Source organism: Elephas maximus, chromosome 25 (assembly GCF_024166365.1).
Source record: "Elephas maximus indicus isolate mEleMax1 chromosome 25, mEleMax1 primary haplotype, whole genome shotgun sequence".
NCBI classification, from domain to species: domain Eukaryota; kingdom Metazoa; phylum Chordata; class Mammalia; order Proboscidea; family Elephantidae; genus Elephas; species Elephas maximus.
In genome coordinates, this window is record NC_064843.1 from 44,837,013 (window position 1) to 44,851,444 (window position 14,432).

The 14,432-nt window shown below is 38.4% G+C and overlaps 1 pseudogene; it reads right to left on the reverse strand.

The window, feature by feature from the left end:
• Positions 1–11,011: 11,011 nt before the first annotated feature.
• LOC126067864 (uncharacterized) lies at positions 11,012–11,107 on the reverse strand (annotated as a pseudogene).
• Between the last annotated feature and the right edge of the window lie 3,325 nt (positions 11,108–14,432).

Below are 14,432 nucleotides of genomic sequence, written 5' to 3' on the forward strand. Positions count from 1 at the left end.
ATTATATAAAGTGGAATCATGTAGTACTTATTCTTCTCGATGAGGAAGATGGGGAGTATAGGGCTTTCCTCTGGACACCCAAAAAGGAGGGCTGGCCAGTTGGAAGTAGAACGTAGATCCCCTGATATGAAACCTTAGTTCTCAGATGCTAAAGATTTCTCTCTTCCAGCATTCAATAATGACCAGGCTGCTAACACTGCTAGGGGATCAGGGAAATTAATCCTTCATTTTTCTGTATTTTTAGGTTCCTATTTTTTTATGGAGAGCTTAAGATACCTGGGTGGGATGTGGTCAGGCTGCCTTTCATGAACATGAAAGGACTGGGAGAGAGAAGATGCAAAGCCTTTGACAGAATGAGGCAGATGTTGACAGCCTCTGTCCAGTTTGTTTGTACTCTGGAGTCCTGGCATTAATTATGTAAACTAACTTCAATGAACCAGTGTTTCTTGTTCTAAATTGTTTTTATTAGAGAAAAAGAAATGGTGATATAGAAACAGAGAGAAAACGTAAATCAAACCCAGCTTGGCTTGCCGGGTGTTGTAAAAGCATGCTGTTTGTTGTAAAAGCTCAGAATACTTCATACATAAAGTTGAGGACTACTTACTCTGAATGGTCATCTCATATACCTTCCTAAAAACGGAATCATTTATGGGGTGAAAGTAAATTTTTAGAAGTGATAAAAGTTTTTTTTTCCTTGTAATTTGGGTATATTTTGGAGAGCAACAACAACAACAAAACAAACAAAAAACCACAATAGGATGTTCCATATGAGTTAGCTGGTTTCAGTTAACATTGCACCTTCCATTTCTAAGTCAACCCTTTCTATTGGTACATTCATAGGTTACCATTCTCTCTTCAGTAGCGTTTTATAATAAACCAAAACCAAACCCTTTGCCGTTGAGTCAATTCCAACTAATAGCGACCCTATAGGACAGAGTAGAACTGCCCCATAGGGTTTCCAAGGAGCGCCTGGTGGATTTGAACTGCCAGCCTTTTGGTTAGCAGACATAGCTCTTAACCAGTACGCCAGCAGCATTTCCATGTTTTATAAGAGATAGGGCTGAAAACCCAACTCAGTACCAGAACCCCACTTTGGAAATAACAAATGAAATCCTTGCAAAGTGCGTGTCCTCCTGGCACGTCCCCTGGATCCAAATTTTTATTGAAGTTAGTATTATTATTTCAAAGTAGTTCTTTTGTTTTCTTTCTTTTAATTTGTTTCTTGCTCTTTCCCATTTGCTTTTGTTGTTAGCTGAAATTTTTGCTTTCAGCTGATTCAAGGTATGTGAAGGTGATTAAAATGATCTAAACAGGTCAGATTCAGTTGTGGGGAGTTGAGTCATGCCAGTCGTTTGAATACTTGCTTATCTTTCTAGCACCTTCTCAGAAATCAGGGTTATTGCCAAGAGGTATACTGAAGGGTGTAATGCTTGCATATCAGAAAAGAGTTTTGTTTCTAAGAGGTAACTTCCATATGGATTCAAAAACTTACTTTGAATAGAACACCACATTAGAATACGAATTACACCCATAAAACCTACATCAAAAATTGTGAAAGCTTTCAACAAAAATGAAGATATTCTATAGTTCTATGGTTATAGGTATTGTGTGTGTGTGCGTATATATGTGTATATATATACATACATACATATCTCCACCACCCCTCTGTCAGTTTTCCCTACTGTTGTGGCTTGCATGTTGTTATGATACTGAAAGTTATGTCACCAGTATTTCAAAAACCAGCAGGGCTGCCCATGGTGGGCAGGTTTTAGCAGAGCTTTCAGACTAAAACAGACAGGCGAAGAAGAAAGGCCTGATGATCTACTTCAGAAAATTAGCCAACGAGAAACTACGGATCACAACAGAACATCGCCCAACTTGCCTGCTTTAAATACGTAATCAGGAGGAATAAATCACTAGAGGAAGGCGAAGTAGAAGGCCACTGAGAGTATGGGAGACCCTCAGTGAAATGGATTGGGACAATAGCCACAATGATGGACTCGAACATGCTAGCAATTGTGAGTATGATGCAGGACTGGGCAGTGTTTTGTTCTGTTGGTGCATAACATTGCCATGAGTTGGAGTCGAATCGATGGCAACTAACAAGAACAAAATATATGTATGATAACTATATTGGTGAAAAGTTTTAAATAGTTTAAAAAATGATTTTTATTACTCATGCATTTTCTTGGTTGATGATAATGAATAGGGCTTCTATAAACGGAAGACGCCAGGGATACCTTTGGAATTTAAAGTTCAGACTTAGTTTGCGTGTATCTGTCTTCTTTTCTTGGAGAGGATCTCTTTACTTAGCCCAGCTTCGAGAATTAAAATGATCTAGTCGGAATTGGGAATATTCCAAGCAAACCAATTACAAGGGGAGGGTTGTCGATGCGTATGTATTAGGGGGAAAAGAATATTGCAGGTATGGCTGCAGTAAGCTAAGTGAAGTTTATGAAACAGAATAAAGTGAAGTGCATGATTCTTTAAAAGTGTTGTTATAAAAAGAATACAGACTTAAGAGTCAGTGTTGGAAATGAACATTCCACCTACCATGTATGTAATTCCACGTAAGTTGTTACATGTCTCTGAGTGCCAGGGCCTTTTTTGCCACAACAGAAAACTGTGGTTCATCACAGCTACTTGAGAAATAAAATGGAGGAGAAATAGATGACAGAGAAGATGAAGAAGTAGAGTAAATCTAGAGGACAGGAAGAAGGAGAAGAGAAGAAATAAGATAAAAATTGGAAGATGGAAGAGGTGAGGTAGAAAATAGGTTGTGGCAATTAGGGATAATACAGAGCACTATACCTGGTATGCAGTTGGTACTCAATAAATTGACATTGCTGTTCCTGCTACTGTTATTATGTTTTCACATGTAGTCATAGATTGGAACACTTGATTTGGCCTGAAACATGACTGAAGCTGTGTGATATTTTGGCACTAGTATACCAAAATTTTCAAATTATTCTTATGAAGCCAGGTCTATTTAAGTGCTGACAGGTAAAGAGAAATCACTTAAACTTCCTTCCTATGTTAAGGTGCAAACAGAATACTCCTTAGAAGCAAGGATGGTGAGACTGCGTCTTACATACTTTGGACATGTTGTCAGGAGGGATCAATCCCTGGAGAAGGACATCATGCTTGGCAAAGTACAGGGTCAGCGGAAAAGAGGAAGACTCTCAATGAGGTGGTTTGACCCAGTGGCTGCACCAATGAGCTCAAGCATAACAGTGATTGTAAGGATGGCTCGGGACTGGCCAGTGTTTTGTTCTGTTGAGCATAGGGTTGCTGTGAGCTGGAACCGACTCGATGGCACCTAACAACATGTTAAGCTGAACACCAAATAACACCCAAACTGCTTAATTTTTATCTATAAGAATGAGAATTTTGTTGTTAGTTGTCCAGTCGGCTCCGACTTATGGTGATCTATTACATAATGGATGAAGTGTTGCCCAGTCCTATGCCATCTCCATGATCTTTGATATGTTGGAGCCCATTTTTGAGGCTATTGTGTCAATCCACCTCACTGAAGGTTTCCTTGTTTTCGATGACCCTCTGCTTTATGTTATGTCCTTTTCTAGTGATTCTTGTTTTCTGATGACATGTTCCAAAGTAAATGAGATGTCGTCTCACCATCCTTGCTTCTAAGGAATATTCTGGTTGTATTTCTTCTAAAAGTGATTTGTTTGTTCTTCTGGCAGTCCGTGGTATATTCAGTTTTCTTCACCAGCACCACAGAACTAATGCATCAAATTTTCTTCTGTCCTCCTTTTTCATTGTCCAGTTTTTGCATGCATACAAGGCGATTGAGAATACCATGGTTTGGGTCAGATGTACCATAGTCATCAAAGTGACATCTTTGCTTTTTAGAACTTTAAAGAGATCTTTTGCAGCAGATTTTCCCAATGCAATAAGTCGTTTGATTTCTTGACTGCTGCTTTCACGGGTGTAGAATAAGAAGAATATCATATAAATTATAGTCAAGGTTATATTTTTACCTGGTGGGTTTTGTAAAGAACATATTTTTGAATTCTTTGACATGATGGAAATCTTTTAGAGGTGTTTCTAACCTCTGATTTTTAAACAATTTACTTTTCTTGTCAAGATTTCTATAATTCTAAGCTGTGAGGGCATGGTATAATTAAGGTAAAAAAAAAGCAAACAATTAGGAGGGAGCTGGGCCTGTGTTTTAAAAAAAAAAAATCAGTCTATTATCGAGTAAAAGACATTCGTGAGGAAGAAAACAATTAATAAAGTAGATTAAGTGCCCAAGGGGAAAATTAGCTTACAATGACTTCTTGTGCAGCTAGTCAAAATAGGCGATTGATATAGTGACAGGCTTTACAGGAAACATTAAAAAGCCCAGATGGTTCAAGTTTACATGTTTACAGAGGAGCTGGGAAAGGCAGTTAAATCCCACAAGTGCCACTCAATTAAATAGAAGATTTTCAGTTCTGAGGAAAAGAAAAAAAAAGTTGAAAAGGAATGGGGACAGGAAGGAATAGAGGAAGAGAAAGAAGAGTGACAATGAGACTAAAGAGATGATGAGGTTGAAAATGATACAAAAGGCGAAGAAGTAAAATAAAAACAGAGAAGAAAAAGAGGGAGGAAGAAACATGAAAATGGAATATGGAAAGAACAATGAAAAACAAGAAAAGACTTGCTTTTTTTTGGAATATGGAAATAAAAAACGAAAACCAAGATAAGAAAAGATGCTTAGGTTTTTAGCAACTTAATATCTAGCTTTTTTTTTCTTTTGTGTTATATTAGAAGTAAATGGTTTGGGGAAAACAGGAAGGAGATATTTTAAGAAAATCCAACCATGTGCTATTGCCTTGAACAAGGCAGAACCTGGTTTCAGTAGCGAATTGATCTCTGTTTAGTACGTAATAGGGATTTTTATGATGTATGTAGAATAGCTTTGGGATTCCTCTCAATGTGGTTTGTTACTGTTCTGTGACAAAAACATTAACAAACACAGCAAAAAGCGACTTTAGGATGTTGCAGTAATGGCTTCCCTAGCTAACGATTGGGATAAAATTAAATCTCAAAGAATGATGGGGACTCATTCCTTAGGAGATACTGAGCCTCTGTTAAAAGCGATGGGAAAATTTGGAAAATGATAAAAGCAATGGTTGAGCCACATGATAAACATAACTTATGTCACCAATTATACACTTGAAGAATGTGAAATGGCAAATTATTTTATATATATATAGTTACCACAATTAAAAAAAAAAGGCATTTGTTAAAAAAAAAAAGTGAAAGAGTGAAGTGGACAACCCTAAATTTTGGAGAGGCAGAAAAATAACTGGTGTTTACAAACCTACTAATGACATAAATCATAACATACATCAGTTGCATCTTCTGACTTATGAATAGTGTTTCTCAATAGTAGCACAATGGACATTTTGGACTGGCTATTTATTTGTTGTTGGGGTTGCCCTGTGCACTGTAGGATGTTTAGCAGTGTCCCTGGCCTCTATTCACTAGATGCCATTAGCACATCCCTAGTTGAGACAATAAAAATGTCCCCAGACATTGGTAAATGTTCTTGGTGAGCAAATTTGCCAACAGTTGAGAACCACTGCTTTAGAAGCATTGACTAAAGTTCATGAATTCACTTTATCAAAGCAAACAAAACAAAACAAATAACTTAAAAAAAATCCAAACGTTGACTGGATTTAAATTAAGAATCGAAATCTCCCTCATTTAAGATATTTCCAAAACACTTTCACGAGTACTATTTTTCTCTCCTTCCTGTGTTATTATGTGGGAGAAAATTAGGGGAGATAATATTATTCTTCTTTTTCCAGTGAGAAAATTGGGACACATATGAAAAATGGGGATGTCTTAGTTATCTAGTGCTGGTATAACGGAAATACCACAAATGGCTGGCTTTAAAAACAGAAATTTATTTTCTCAGTTTAGCAGGCTTGAAGTCCGAATTCAGGGTGCCAGTTCTAGGGGAAGGCTTTCTCTCTTCTGGCTCTGGAGGAAGGTCCTTGTCTCTTTTGAGTGTCTGCTCCTGGCAATCTTCATGTGGTTTGACATCTATCTTCCCCAGTCTCTGCCTTGTCTTGCTTGTTTAATCTCTTTTACATCTCAAGAGAGATTGACTCCAGATACACCCTATACTAGTCCTGCTTCATTAACATAATAAAGACAACCCATTCCCAAATGGGATCATAACTACAGGCATAGGGGTTAGGATTTACAACATTTATTTTTGGGGGACATAATTCAATCCACAACATTCCACCCTGTGGTCCCCCAAAATTTGTGTCGTTGCCAGATGCAAAACACATTCACCCCATCACATCATCCTGAAAGTCTTAAATCAACTCCAGGTTCAAATCTCATCTTCTGAATCAGCTAAATCAAATACAGATGAGACTTTAGGTATATTCCATCCTGGGGCAAAATTCTTGTTCATCTGTGAACTTGTGAAATCTAGACTACAGGTTTTCTGTTTCCAGTGTATAATGGTGGAACAGACACAGGTAGACATTTCCATTACAAATGGGAGAAATTGAAGGGAAAGAAGGAATAACAGATACCAAGCAAGTCCAAAACCCAGTAGAATATTTACATCAACTCTCAAGTCTTAGAAAATAATCCTTTGTTCTCTGAGACCATCTGGGCAATGGCCCTGCCCTCCAGACTCTGGCTGGGTGTTAGCCATGGCCTCCGGATTCTGGGTAGAGGCCCGTTGGCCTTGGATTTCAGCTCCGCCTTCGAGGCTCACTGGGAAGGCAGCTCTGCTCTCTTGATTTTGGGTGGACCTATTCTCCTAGTCCCTCTGAGTGGCAACCCTACCCCTTTGGCCCTGGCAGACCCCATTCTTCTACCCCTGGGGCATGGCAGCTCTGCTCCCTCAGCTTTGGGGAGCAGCCTCGTACCCCTGATGGCACTCATGAATGGCAGCCCCATACTCTGGAACTGAGTTGGTGAAGATCTGACTCTTTTAAGCCTGGGAGGTCGTGACTCCATCCTTTGAAACTGATGCAGACTTGCCTCCCGTTCTCCTTCCAAAAGTTCTGCTGGTCTCTGAGCTACTGCAGAGATGGCCCTTTTTTTTTTTTTTCTTGGAGGACAACAGATGTAGCTCCTTTGGCCTGTTTCCTGCCTGTAGAATTCCAAGAGGCAGACAGCGTTCTTTCCTTTCATTCTGTCTCTGTCCCCTTCAGTATAAGCTGATGGGTTTTCTGCTGTGGTAGTTGGTTAGATCCATCAGTCACAGGTTTAATCTCTTTAACAAAAGATTGTGTAGCCATGTACTTGGTGAACATTCTAGCATACATGTCCTTAGTTTGCACAACTTCCAAATCTTTAAGTTCTATTTTCATTTTTCTGAGTTCACTTTGAAGCCCAACTCTTTCCACTTGCATTTTACTCTAAGTGGCAAGGATAAACCACGCAGCTACTTTAAGATCTTGCTCAGAAATCTCCTCAGCTAGATATCCAAGTGATCCTTCCGCCAAACCTTTGGACATAATTCAGACAAGTTCTTTGCCACTGCATAAGCATCACTCTTCCTCCATAGTCTGATCACATGTTCATCAGTTTCTTTTAAAGCCTCACCAGAGGCACGTTTAATGTCCAAATTTCTAGCAACATTCTGTTGCTGGCACCGTATGTGTTCTCTAAGACGATAGAGACTTCTCTATAGCTCTCCTCACTGCCTTCTGAGCCCTCACCCGAATTGCCTCTGTCGTCCATAATTCTACCAACAGTCTCTCCAAGACAGTCTAGGCTTTCACTATTAGACACCTTAAAACTCTTCCAGCCTCCACCCATTACCCAATTCCCAAACTACTTCAACATCGTAGGTATCTGTTAGAGCAGCATCTCACTCCCAGTACCAAATTCTCTCTCAGTTATCTAGTGCTGTTATAATAGAAATACCACAAGTGGGTGGCTTTAGGAAACAAATTAGTTTCTTCACAGTTTAGGAGGCTTGACGTCCAAATTCAGAGTGCTGGCCCTAAGGGAAGTCTTTGTCTCTCTGTTGGCTCTGGAGGAAGGTCCTTGTCTATTCTGAGTGTCTGTTTCTGGGCAATCTTCATGTGACTTTACATCTATCTTCCCCAGTCTCTGCTTCTTCTTGCTTGTTAAATTTCTTTTATATCTCAAAAGAGATTGGCTCAAGATATACCCTACACTAGTCCTGCTTCATTAACATAATAAAGACAACCAATTCCCAAATAGGATTATAACTATAGGCATAAAGATTAGGATTTATAACAAATATTTTTGGGAGACATAATTGAATCTGCAACAGAAGGCTACTTTATATTTTAGGTTAAACATTAATTTATGTTTTGTGAATGATTCATGGAGAATTTCTTTTTTTTTTTTTTTTAAATGCAAACATGCCTCCAAAGGCTTGCCAATCCTTATTTGCCTGTTCAGAGATGAATGTAATTAAACTCTTGCTTTAGAACATATTCTCTGAATGCACTTTTTCCTATCCAGTTGGCTTCCCCAAGCACAATTGGACTGGGCAGGGTTTTTCTGCAGTCACATGTTTACCTCTGGTGTGTCCATTATGAACATGATAACAGCCATTACATAAGCAAACTATAGAGGGTCTGATTTCTCACTTGATCTTGTATATTATTTCTTTTCCTTTGTGTGAGCCCTTCTGCACCTGTGTTTGAGTTAACTCTTGGCTCCAAGGACATTTGGAGGATGATTAGAATATTTAAAAAGCAGCAAGTAAACAGATCTCATAATTAGTTGATTGCCTGTATAGCAACACAGAAGAGATTTTCGCATTGTTAGAGGAGCTCAAAGCAAGCACCCCTTACAGGAACCTAATAAACTTCCACCTTTTCAGGCCTGACCTGGTCACTTGGCGTCAGAGACCACGGGGTCATGCTCAGGACAAAAAGCTTCTTCTAGAACCTTTGTTGGAAGTATTTTGCTTTGAATGGGCAAGTACTAAGCTGGCGGATTTAGTCATTGAGAAAAGACTTGAGGAATGGATTGGGCAGGATTGAGGAGCTTGGCATTTTCTTTTAATTGTCTTTTGGGATGTGAGGCCTCATGCTCCCACCAGCAAGGATAACAAAGGAGGAGGAAGGACAAGAAGAAGCAGGGTAAGGAGAGAAGGCCAGAGAGACAGCCAGAAATTCTAATACGAATGGAATAAAAGTTTATTCCTTGACACTTTCCCACAACCATCTTAAGTAACTCTTTTTTGGTGTTCTTATTGCTTCTCAAACTTCCTGAATTATAGTACTAACAATCTAATTTTCTACCTGCCGCTTCTAGACCAGTACTGCCAAAAGAACTTTCTGTTTTGATGGACATGTTCTACATCTGCTCTGGGGCTACTGAACATTTGAAATGTGGCTACTGTGACTGAGGAACTGAAATTTTACTTTTATTTCTTTTTAATTAATTTCAGTTTAAATAGTCACATGTGGCTAGTTGCTATCATATTGGACACGAGAATTCTAGACTATAAGGTTTGTGAAGGTAGGGACCACATAGGTCGTCATTGTGTGCCTGAATCAAAGGAAGCATTCAAGAAATATTTGTTATATGAAGAAAGGGAGGAAAACAGGGAGGAAGAGAGAAATGAGAGCATGGCAGAACCTGACAAGTGGGTGAGTGCATGGCTAGAATTTGGAAGGATGGTGAACACTGGCACTGTGTACCCCTTGGGCTGGAGAGGTCATTTTCTGCTTTATAACAGTAATTCGAAGGCAATAACTCAGATTAGTTGAGATTTGAGAAGGTTGATCACCTGGGATGGGGTGGTGGCTTAGCTCCTTGTAAACTTGTGACGTTAACCAGTTAACCACTTTGAATGTCTGTTCTACCTCCACAAGGTTATCAGGTTAAATGAGCCATTTCCCAAGATCCTGTTTGGTTCTGATGTAGTGTGTATATATATATATGTATATATATATATATATACACACACACATAATTTTTGTATTTTTATACAAATAACTCACACCTTCTATGCTTATTTGCCAACCAACCGTTCCCTCCTTCTGTAAGGTATTTTCGTAAGCACCTCTATGCCAGTTTTTTTAACATGGTTCTGTAAAAAAAATTATCATACCAACCCACTTATGAAAATACCTCAAGGGTGGAGGGAGCAGTTGGCAAACAAACACAGAAGGCGAGTGTTATTTGCGTAAAAATATGGTGTGTGTGTGTGTGTATCAGGTAACTTGGCCTTTTAAAAAAGCAGAGCCATTTAATATAACTTTATTTATAAAATGCAATTTTTTTTTCCAGCTTTCCACTCACAAGTATGAAGGGTTTTTCAGTCTGATACCACTTCTAGTTGGGTATTGCAGTTACTTGAAAAAAGAATTATTGATGAGTAAAACTTGCAGTAGCAGTTCTCTTTTAAATGACAACAAACTACTTTAGAAATATCAGCTTGACTGTGTAAATAAACATTGACTCATTTAAGGTATAACTACTGAATTCAGTATTTATGATGCTAAATTTATAGACATTCATTACTAATGTATAGTCTCAAAAGGAGTGCATCATTTATTTTATCTTCAAAAACACACTTAAAGTTCCTTGTATTAAAAGGTAAAAATTTGCTTATTGAGTTCAATAGTCAATTGAATACATTTTTAAAATATAAAAGCAACATATGCACAGTAAACAAAATTTGGAAATGATAGAAAGAGGAGAAAAGGTTACCAATTGTTCGACCATGCTAATACATTGCAGTATTTTTTTCAGTGTATTTTTAAAAATGTGCTCTAGTTTTAATTATGCACTGGATACAATATGTGCCACTTAGATTTTTAATTATAAATTATGAAGTGTTTCAGACCTCCTGAAAAATACAGAAAATAATACAACATACACCATTATTTACTACTCAGATTTCATAGATGATAACTTTGGCCATACTTGTTTCAGATCTCTTTCCTCTGAGTTTTTTTTTTTCCCTTAATTTTTATTGTGCTTTAAGTGAAAGTTTACAAATCAAGTCAGTCTCTCATACAAAAATTTATATAGGAAAAATATGGAACGCTTCACGAATTTGCGTGTCATCCTTGCGCAGGGACCACGCTAATCTCCTCTGTATTGGTCTGAAGCAAGTACTCCTTTGAGTTTTTAAATAAAACATTACAGATAGAGCCCAGAGCTCATCATTTTCCTTCCTTCTATTGCCCTCCTGAAATTATTCTCTATTCCCATTCATGCTTTCCTAGTTTTTTCTTCACAAAAGTATGATTCTATAGCTCATATTATTGCTTTATGTGTTTAAAATGTGCATAAATGGTATCATCTACAACTTCCATTTTAATTCATCATAAAGTTTTTGAACTGAATCCATGTTGGTATACATGTATCTAGTTCATCCTTTTTAACTGTTAAATGGCATCCCATTTATGAATAACCCTCAGCTATTTAACCCATTTCCCTGTGATATAAGTTAGTCGTTTTCAAAATTTTTACTGTTAGGTAATGGTGTATAAGCATCTTTTACACATATCTTTTGAATACATGCGAGAATTTCTTTAGGGGGTATCTAGATTGATAGACTGTGTAGGAGAAATAGCTTCAAATTTACTAACCACTTGCCAGGAAGTCAGTTCTGACTCATGGCGACCCCATGTGTGTCAGAGGACAACTGTGCTCTGCAGGGCTTTCAGTGGGTGATATTTTGGAAATAGATAACCAGGCTCTTCTTCTGAGGCACCTCTGAGTGGAATTTTACCTTCAACCTTTTTGTTAGCAGCCAAGCAAGTTAAATATTTCTACCACCTGAGTACTAGGAATTGACAAATTACTCTTCCAAGAGACTGAACTAATTTACACCCCTGCCAGCAACACACCAAACCAAACCTTTTACCATTGAGTTGATTCCGACTCATAGCAACCCCATAGGGCAGAGTAGAACTATCCCATAGGGCTTCTAAGGAGTGGCTGGTGGATTTGAACTGCTGATGTTTGGGCTAGCCGAAATACAGGAGTTCTCATTTTACCTCATCCTCACCAATAATGAGTGCTCTCAGACTTTTAAAGTTGCTGGCTAATTTGATGGATATAAAATAGTATCTCATCGTTGTTCAAAGTAGTATTGCAGTAATTTTAGGTGAGGTTGAAAATCTTTATATTTGTATTTGTCATTTAGTTTTTTCCTCCTGTAAACTGTCGCCAAACCCTTTGCTCTTGATTGTTTATCTTCTCCTTATTGATTTGAAGGTGGCTTTGGACCAATTTATTAAGGTTTTAATAATAATGAATATTCAAAAAGAAGTACTTTATTTACCCATGTGAGCCTCATTCATGTTCAGTGAAAATTTATTAACATAAACATGATGAAAATTCCATCCAAAGCTTCAGATACTAAGGTGACTTGAGGGTTATATTTCACTAATATTAAGCAAACAGTGAACATTAACTTTTATTTTTTAAGAATGCAGAGAAGACCCTAAACATCCGTTAGGATATTGGAAACACTCCAGTTGGAGACTGCAAAAGATTAGCTAATATCATTTTATGTCCCTGGAACAGCCTTCTTTTTTTCTACCTTGAAACAGAAAACTTTTCAACTAATATGTTTTTCTTCAGCTTGATGTTTTCTTTGGGCTCACAGACTACAAAATCTAACTTCTAGAGAAGTACAGAAGATGGTGTAGAATTCTTACATGAAAAACAAAATCACATTATCAGTCAGTTTACAAAGGTGTGGATGTTTGTGATTAAAGTTCTTTTGAACCTTCCACATACCTGAAAATCAAAGCTATGGTTATACCTATATGTCCTTTTTGCTGTTTCTCCTTCCGTTCTGTTCTTGCTTGCTTTTCCTCTCAGTAACCACAACAAACATGCACCTGGTTACTTCTAGGGAGGCAGACAAAGGGATGGATAGAAGTAATGTTACACTGAGGCAAAGATGCCCCAGTGTTCTTGGAATTATTCAGGTCTGGGTAAAATTCTCACTCTGTCACTTTTTATCTAAACGGACTTGCTACTTACCTCTAAGATTCTATTTTTTCACCCATGAAATGGTGGTGTGAGAATTCTTGTAATAATGGCTTCAGTTAAGGGTTTGTCATGAGCCAGGCACCATGTTAACTTCTGCTACATAAAAACCCCAAAAAACAAGCCCATTGCCAATGAGTCTATTCTGACTCAAAGTGACCCTATAGACCAGAGTAGAACTGGCCTTTAAGATTTCCAAGGAGCAGCTGGTGGATTTGAGCTGCTAACCTTTTGGTTACCACCCATTCTCATAACCACTGCGCCACCAGGGCTCCTTGCTACCTAGGGTATATAATTTAATCAGGGCACCTGAGGGAATCAGCCACTACCTGCCTGCCAATTCGTTGTACTGTGGTGGCTTGTGTGTGCTATGACGTCAGAAGCTATGCCATTAGTGTTTCAAATACCAACATGGTCATCCACGTGGTCAGGTTTCAGTGGAGCTTCCAGATTAAGACAAAAGGCCCAGAAATCTACTTCTGAAAATTAGCCAATGAAAACCCTATGGATCACAACAGAATATTGTCCGACACAGTTGCCTTGGACACATTATCAGAAGGGACCAATTCCTAGGGTAGGATATGATATCATGTTTGGTGAAGGAGAGGGCCAGCAAGGGCGAGGGAGACCCTCAGTGAGTTGGATTGGCACAATAACCACAACAATGAACTTGAGCATGCTGGTGATTGTGAGGATGACCTTGGTCCAGGCAAGGTTTTGTTCCTTTGTATATAAGGTTGCCATGAGTTGGAGTTGATTCGATGACAGCCGACAATAACAACAGAGAAATCAGCGAGGAATAGGCAAAAGAGTGGACAAGACTAAAGTGATGGCAGCCACATAGGCAAGAGGCTGGCAGGAGGCTCGGAAACTGCAAGGGGTGCTGAGAAGGCATCTGTGATAAAAAGAAAGAACGAACACTTTGGGAGATGCAAAGGCACAGTTGTAGTTTTGAGGGAGGGTTGGGGGACTGAAAAGCTACATCTCATATATCGCCAAGGGGACATTGTCATTTACTTGAAGGAGTTAAACTCTTATTAACTGGGAAGAAAACACTTTTTTGAAATTGGCCATTGCATAACAATAGTGGTTAACTGAGATTTTATTATGCAGAAAACTTTCATCTGTTTTCAACTTTAAAGGAGGGCACTGTTGCCAGCAGTGAGTGTTCCCAACAGTTTAGGGTTTAATATCTTCCAGCATAAACACCTCTTTAAAACATTTACCCACCGTATATGGGAATCATTCTAAAATATACTTTTTGTTACTTGGCCTTTTTAAGCAAAGTGTGCTTAGGTAATTTAATCTTCTCTTCCTGAGGCAGGAGAATCATTATGCATTTTGGTTTTTATATAATGCCATAATATTGTGCTGCTCTTGGGATCTATTATTATATAAATGTTTGCACCAGACATCTATGTCGATTTGAAACCCATGCCTGCCTT